The sequence below is a fragment of the Hevea brasiliensis genome, unplaced genomic scaffold (genome assembly GCF_030052815.1).
Source record: "Hevea brasiliensis isolate MT/VB/25A 57/8 unplaced genomic scaffold, ASM3005281v1 Scaf76, whole genome shotgun sequence".
NCBI classification, from domain to species: domain Eukaryota; kingdom Viridiplantae; phylum Streptophyta; class Magnoliopsida; order Malpighiales; family Euphorbiaceae; genus Hevea; species Hevea brasiliensis.
The window spans coordinates 67,257-74,460 of record NW_026615295.1 but is presented as its reverse complement, the minus strand read 5'-3'; positions in this window follow the sequence as shown (position 1 = coordinate 74,460).

Here is a 7,204-nt window from a genome sequence, read left to right as displayed (position 1 = left end):
ACCTCAGGCTAATCGGTCCTTGGTCTTATCACTATTTGACACCCCATAATTATTTTAGTAGATTTGGCTCCTCACGGTAAGAGCTCATCTCTTTGTTTAAGTTTATTTTCTGCATTTCTTTTGTTCTTCATACATCTGTGACTTTCTACTTTTGTACAAGAGATCCCAAGAAAAATGTTGTTGTAAGAGTTCATACTCTTGTTTTATTAAGTGTCTGCATTTATTTCCGCATTTTCCTTGTTCTTCTTACATCTGCGATTTTCTTCAAGATCATTTTTGCACAAGCAATCCCAAAGAATGTCACTCTCAAATCATCTATTTAGTGATCGGTTCATTTTATTAATCTTCATCATTTTTGAAAACAAGTTTTCTAACTCCTAGTAGTATGTAAATGGTTGGAGTAAGCGTGAGTAACTGCAACAGGGGTCTCTTTTAAAGAGAGAACATGAATAACACGTCGGAAGATAGCCAAACTATTGGTGGCGTGCGACAATTCGACAAGATGTCATAAGTGAAATAGAACCAAAGTAAACATAACGAATAGATCGGATGTTAATAGATATTGGTAAAATGAATACATGGAAGGTCGGTAAATCAAGTCTAGTTTTCCCCATCTAGTCAAAAGGTATCGAGAAATCTTATCCCAACCTCTTTAAATTTAAGGATCCTTAGCTTTAGGTTCTTATGTCATGTAGTTGAAATTAAAATCCGGGAGATCGGAAAAATCCCTTCAGGCTCTGTCTAATTTAAAGAGATCGGAGGAGAGTTCTTATCAGGTCTCAACTCAAAATTCTAATTTAAAGAGATCGGAGGAGAGTTCTTATCAGGTCTCAATCCAAAATTTTAATAACTATTAAATAGAGATCGGAGGAGAGTTCTTATCAGGTCTCCTCAAAATTTTAATAAACATTAAATAGGGATCGGAGGAGAGTTCTTATCAGGTCTCAACTCACATTAATAAATAACTCTAAAGGAGATCGGAGGAGGGTTCTTATCAGGTCTCCCCTCAAGTACAATAAATAACTTAAAAGAGATCGGAGGAGGGTTCTTATCAGGTCTCCCCTCAAATTTTAATAAACAACTTAAAGAGATCGGAGGAGAGTTCTTATCAGATTCTCACACCCGTTCACTAAGGTTGTCTCATTTACTTATGTATCAGGTGATCAAATTTAGTGAAAAATCAAATATTCCTTTTACTAAAAGGATTAACATTGCCGTCTAAGCCCTCTAACTAATTTATAAGAATGCGAATTAAATCTACTTACCCTTATTAAGGGGCGAGGTGGGGTGCTAACACCTTCCCCAGTTACGGACCAGAACTTAGAATCTCTGTTTTGAAGTGGTTTCATTTTTAATTTAACTTCTCAAATGGTTTTCTTTAGTTTCCCTCAAAACTAAGGTGGCGACTCCTCACTTTTTCCCACTTGGTGGTGATCGTCGACGACGCAAAATCTATTGCGACGACTTAGCGACTCAGGGATTATACCGGTCTAGTGGTCCAAAAGTAGATTTAATTTTGTCAGATCAAATTATAGTTAGATGGGCTCACTCGTGATGTCTTATATGTTAATTATTATTCTGCTAACTATTTTGTTTTGCTGTTCTATCTCTTCTGATGCTCTTCATTTCAAAAGGAAAAAAAAAGGAAAAATGGAAAAATAAAATCCCTGAATTGGGAAGAGGTAAAGGTGTCCCTTCACACTGAACACTCACACAATGTCCTCACACACTATGGTCCTAACAGGGCTTTCTTACCCTTTTAGGAAAGTAGGAGGGTCATGTAAGCGGTGCAGTGGGTTTTACCCGTTAGTATCAGTGAAGGCACGCTCAAATTGAAACTCGTTCTATTTCTGAAGTGATACAGTGGAATTTTCCGACAATATCATGGTTATAGAATGGGGCTCTCTTGTTCTGATGAGGCAATTTGGGAACATGTGGCTTTTAGAAAGTTAGACCTTGAGCTAAACTATCACAATAGTGAAAGCGTAGTAAGCTACCTTATAAGATAGAACTATCCAATTAGGTAGCACTCATCAGTATCGAGAGTCTCCTATGCTAGGACAAAGGGGCATACTTACTCTTACCTATTACATTTATTTTACTTTGTTCTTACTTTTAAGGGTAATCTTGAATCATGTTGTTAAGAAAACCTGCACATTTTCCTACTTTGATAAATGTGTAGGTACCACTCTTAACAATATAATCCAAGATTACAGATCTATCCGCTAATAAGTTTTCCTGAGACATCACTAAATTAAGGTCTATGAAAGATAAGCATCATTTTTAACATGGCATTCTCAAGTCGGTTAGCGGAAGAAGTTCTTAGACCATAACGAGAATGCTAAACCATTGTTGAACCTATGAGGCGGTTCGGGCCATGGTTTAGCAAAATTGTGAATGGATAGTATGACTCCGTGAAGTACTCCTCGTTAGGGTTATGCGAAAAGTTGGGCGCCATATGGACAAGTACTATAGAGGCGTGTTCAATCCGATCATTCAGTCGGACTATCGAACAATGCCATGATAAAATTGATGCAATTATCCTTCTCGGACTCCATTTTGGCTCTAGATGCCACGGTATCCTACGTCAGAACCGGGACCTTTAGTTTTCTGAAATCCAAAATTTATTAAAAGTTTTTACTTCCTCACGAAAAACAACATTGCTTGAACAAGGCAAGTCGACCAAGCGCGATTCAACCAGAGTGTACTTAACAAGATCCGGACAAAGAAGATAATGGAAGACCGGGGAACAAGTCTGAGAACCTACGAGGGCAAGTATGCGAAATAAAAGACCAAGTTTGAGAACTTGTGAAGGCGATGAGAGATGTCCCAAAATAAGCGACTTAGGACCTTAACCTACCATTACCTCCCCACCTCCTACAGCGGTTGATTCTCACTACGCTTCAACCTCTTTCACTTTCCAGCCATCAATCACAGGATCAAGCGGTCCTTTGTCAATCTGGTTCCACTAAATAATGAACCTCCTTTCTCTTATTATCCAGCCATCCGAATGCGAACCATCCCTTTCGGTCCGAACCCTCCAATTCATTAGCCCCTCATTTCCCGGTTGAAGTACCTCACACATCGGAGGAGAAAGTAAGATGGGAGAAAATGAGAAGGTATGCCTTTCTGGAAGAGAGATTAAGAGCTATAGAGGGCTTGAATATGTATGGCTCGATTGGCGTGGCATCATTAAGATTAATCTGGATGTGGTGGTGCCACCCAAATTCAAGGTCCACGATTTGATAAGTATCTTTGAGAATTCAGACCCTCGCATTCACTTGGCAACCTATATTGCCAAAATGTGTGCCCTAACGAGAAGATAGCAGCTTCTCATTCACTTCTTTCACGAGAGCCTCTCGGGCGGCTACGAGATGGTGCATACAATTGGGCGAGAGCAAGGCTGCGCTCTGGAAAGATTTGGTGATACCTTCTTGAAGCAATACAAATTCAAGCTGACGTGGCCCTCACAAGGAGAGATCTCCAAAACTTGGTGCGAGAGGGACGAGGAAAGCTTCAAAGAATATGCTCGAGAGATGGAGAGAAAGCGGAGATATACCCTCGATTATTGACAATGAGCTTTGCTCTCTCTTCATTGAGACCTTGAAAGCTCCTTATTTCTATTTGATGATCGGGAACACTTCCAACAACTTTGCTAACATTATCTGGGGAGAGGTGAGGCAAATTTGAGACTAGGAGGTGCACAATGTGATCAACCATGCCCCCACAAAACACCTACCGTTCTCGATTTCCTTCCCAAAACCTAATGGTAGCCAATTTTCCACCACAAGTTCTTCTTATCCCAACATAATAGGTCCCATAACCAATTGCTTACACTTCACGTCTGTGACTCAAACAAACTAGTTCATCTAAATCACCCACTCCCCAATCCAGGCCACCACTGCCTATACCCTTGGCGAGATTTATTGCTACCTTTTAAGCATAAACGGATAGCCCCATACCACTTGACCTTTTACAATCCCATATCAATGAGGTGTGATCCAAATGCTCATTGTGACTACTATAGGGGGCAATTGGTCACTCAACACACAATTGTGGAGCTTTCAAAGGTAAATCTGATCCCTTATCGAGAAATGGGTGGTTGGAGATGGAAAGTGAAAGTGCAATTCTAATGTTGCTAACCACGAAGCGGTAAAGAGAATGTGCACATGAAAGAATGCATAGGGGATGCGTTGGAACGAGAAATCTTGATTGTGCAAATAAAAGGAAATCAAGAGCTTGATACTTGGTGGGCAAAGGATATCCTTATACTTTTCTCTGAGTAATGAATATTTGGTTACCAACACTTGACTACTTTGTCCATGGTGTCAAGTGAATTGTGAATGGACCTTCTCTCATGATTAAGTATTAGTAAGTTAATAGCGCATTTTCCAAATTTTCATATCAGATTACTTCTTTTGTTTAGCCTTTTCTTTGCTTAATAAAACCACTTAATTCTCCTCTTGTAGCCCCATTTCCATTTTCTTCAGAATAATAATCAACCAATACATAATGATTCAATCAACTATGATATTCATGAAGTTAACTTTGAAGGACCAATAATTGCCTGAATACTAGTGATTACGATGAAGGGGAACTATGCCACATAAGCTAACGAACACATGATGGCTAAGAAAATCTTCTGACAGAGATACTATTAGATTACTTTGGAAGGAGAAACTATATTGAATATGTTTGAAAATGTCACAAGTCTTTGTACATCTGTTGGTGGATAAGCGTCCATGATCGATTGCAATGCGGGGGATCGATGTCATTGGAAGCCTCCGGGGTGATTCATCTTAATTCATCACCTTATCGGCCCCAAATGAACAAAGCCATGGAAATTGTAAACAAGAATCTCAAATGAATGATCGAAAAGATGACTGATTAGGGCAACTCCATATATGCTGTGTTTGCCAATCAAGATGGAAATTCCTTATTTGTGAATCTTAATGGAGAAACGAGCTAGATGAAATCGAATAGGTCAAAACAAGATTGAAATCTACCATGGGCGATATTCCAAATAAGAAAGGCCAGGGCGCTTTAATAATAATGACAAATCTCGGGAGCTCCAACCAAGATATATTATATAGAAGGAAATTACTACAAAATGTGGGACTTTAACTTAAAAAAAAAAAAAAAAAAAAAAAAAAAAAAAATGTAGGAGTAAAAACAGAAAGGGCGCTCTAGCAAAATGTGTGAAAGAGGGTGAAAACACGAGAGGCGTATACATAAAATGAGTGTAGGATGTAAACTCGAGAGGGCATACTGAAAAAGTGAGTTATCGGGATTGAAAATCTCAAAGGATGCGCCTAGCAACATGAAACCTTATTGAGACCGTAAAATGGAGTCAAAGGTAGCAAGTGACCATGGCACAAGATTCTTCTCAAACTATTAGTATTTGGGGCGATAAAGGGTCTAGAAAAGTTAATGAAGGAATTCGTGAGATTTCTCTTTCTTGAAATTCATATTCTTATTCTTTGCTATTAAAAACCATATTTTCTCATATTCCATTAGCCCATTTACCTTGGAACATGCATTTGTTAACTTGTTAATGCTTTATTGTGAGTTAAGAATTTAAACACGGGTAACTTTATATACATTGCATTGAGAATTATAGGGAATGACTAGCGATGAACACAACCTATTGATATGGGAAGTTGGGACTTGAAAAAAAAAAAAAAAAAAAAAAAAAAAAAAAAATTTAGGAGTAGAAAACCAGAAAGGCGCTCCTAGCAAAATGTGTGAAAAGGGTGAAAACACGAGAGGCGCCCTCTGCAAAATGAGTGAAGGATGAAAACCGAAAGGGCATCTGAAAAAGTGAGTTATCAAAAAAAAAAAAAAAAAAAAAAAAAAAGGGTGAAAACAGGAAGGCGCTTCTAGTCAAATGAGCGTAAGGAAAGTGAAAATTCGCAAGGCGCTTTCCATAAAATAAGAAGAAAATCGGGAACAGAAGAGGGGCATTTGAAGCCTTGATGGTCATTGGCCAAGTCTTGCAACTCCTTTTCCATTAATCATCGGCCTTCGGTATCTTGTTAAGTACACTTCGTCAGGGAAAGAACTTCATGCGTCGAGGTTAGACTTGCCTTGTAAGTTGATTTTAATTTCTGCAATTTACATTTCATGCAATTTAAATTTCTGCTATCAACCTCTGGTTCCTTGATCTAAGTTGATTTTAATTTCCTGCAATTTACATTTCCTACCATCAACCTCTGGTTCCTTGATCTAAGTTGATTTTAATTTCACACATCATTAATTTTAATTTCATGCAATTTACATTTCTGCTATCAACCTCTGGTTCCTTGATCTAAGTTGATTTTAATTTCATGCAATTTACATTTCCACCATCAACCTCTGGTTCCTTGATCTAAGTTGATTTTAATTTCATGCAATACATTTCACCATCAACCTCTGGTTCCTTGATCTAAGTTGATTTTAATTTCTTGCAATTCACATTTATCAACCTCTGGTTCCTTGATCTAAGTTCATTTTAATTTCATACAATTTACATTTTCACCATCAACCTCTGGTTCATAGATCTAAGTTGATTTTAATTTCATCCAATTTACTTTTTTGCTATCATCCTCTGTTTACTTGATCTAAGTTGATTTTAATTTCATAAAATTTACATTTGTTCTATCAACCTCTGGTTCCTTGATCTAAGTTTATTTTAATTTCATACAATTTACATTTCTGCTATCACCCTCTGGTTCCTTGATCTAAGTTGATTTTAATTTCATGCAATTTACATTTCTTATCAACCTCTGGTTCCTTGATCTAAGTTGATTTTAATTTCATGCAATTTACATTTACATTATCAACCTCTGGTTCCTTGATCTAAGTTGATTTTAAATTTCATGCAATTTACATTTCTGTTATCGACCTCTGGTTCCTTGATCCAAGTTGATTTTAATTTCATGCAATTTACATTACACCATCAACCTCTGGTTCCTTGATCTAAGTTGATTTTAATTTCATGCAATTTACATTTATTTAATCAACCTCTGGTTCCTTGATCTAAGTTGATTTTAATTTCATGCAATTTACATTTACATTATCAACCTCTGGTTCCTTGATCTAAGTTGATTTTAATTTCATGCAATTTACATTTACATTATCAACCTCTGGTTCCTTGATCTAAGTTGATTTTAATTTCATGCAATTTACATTTATTATCAACCTCTGGTTCCTTGATCTAAGTTGA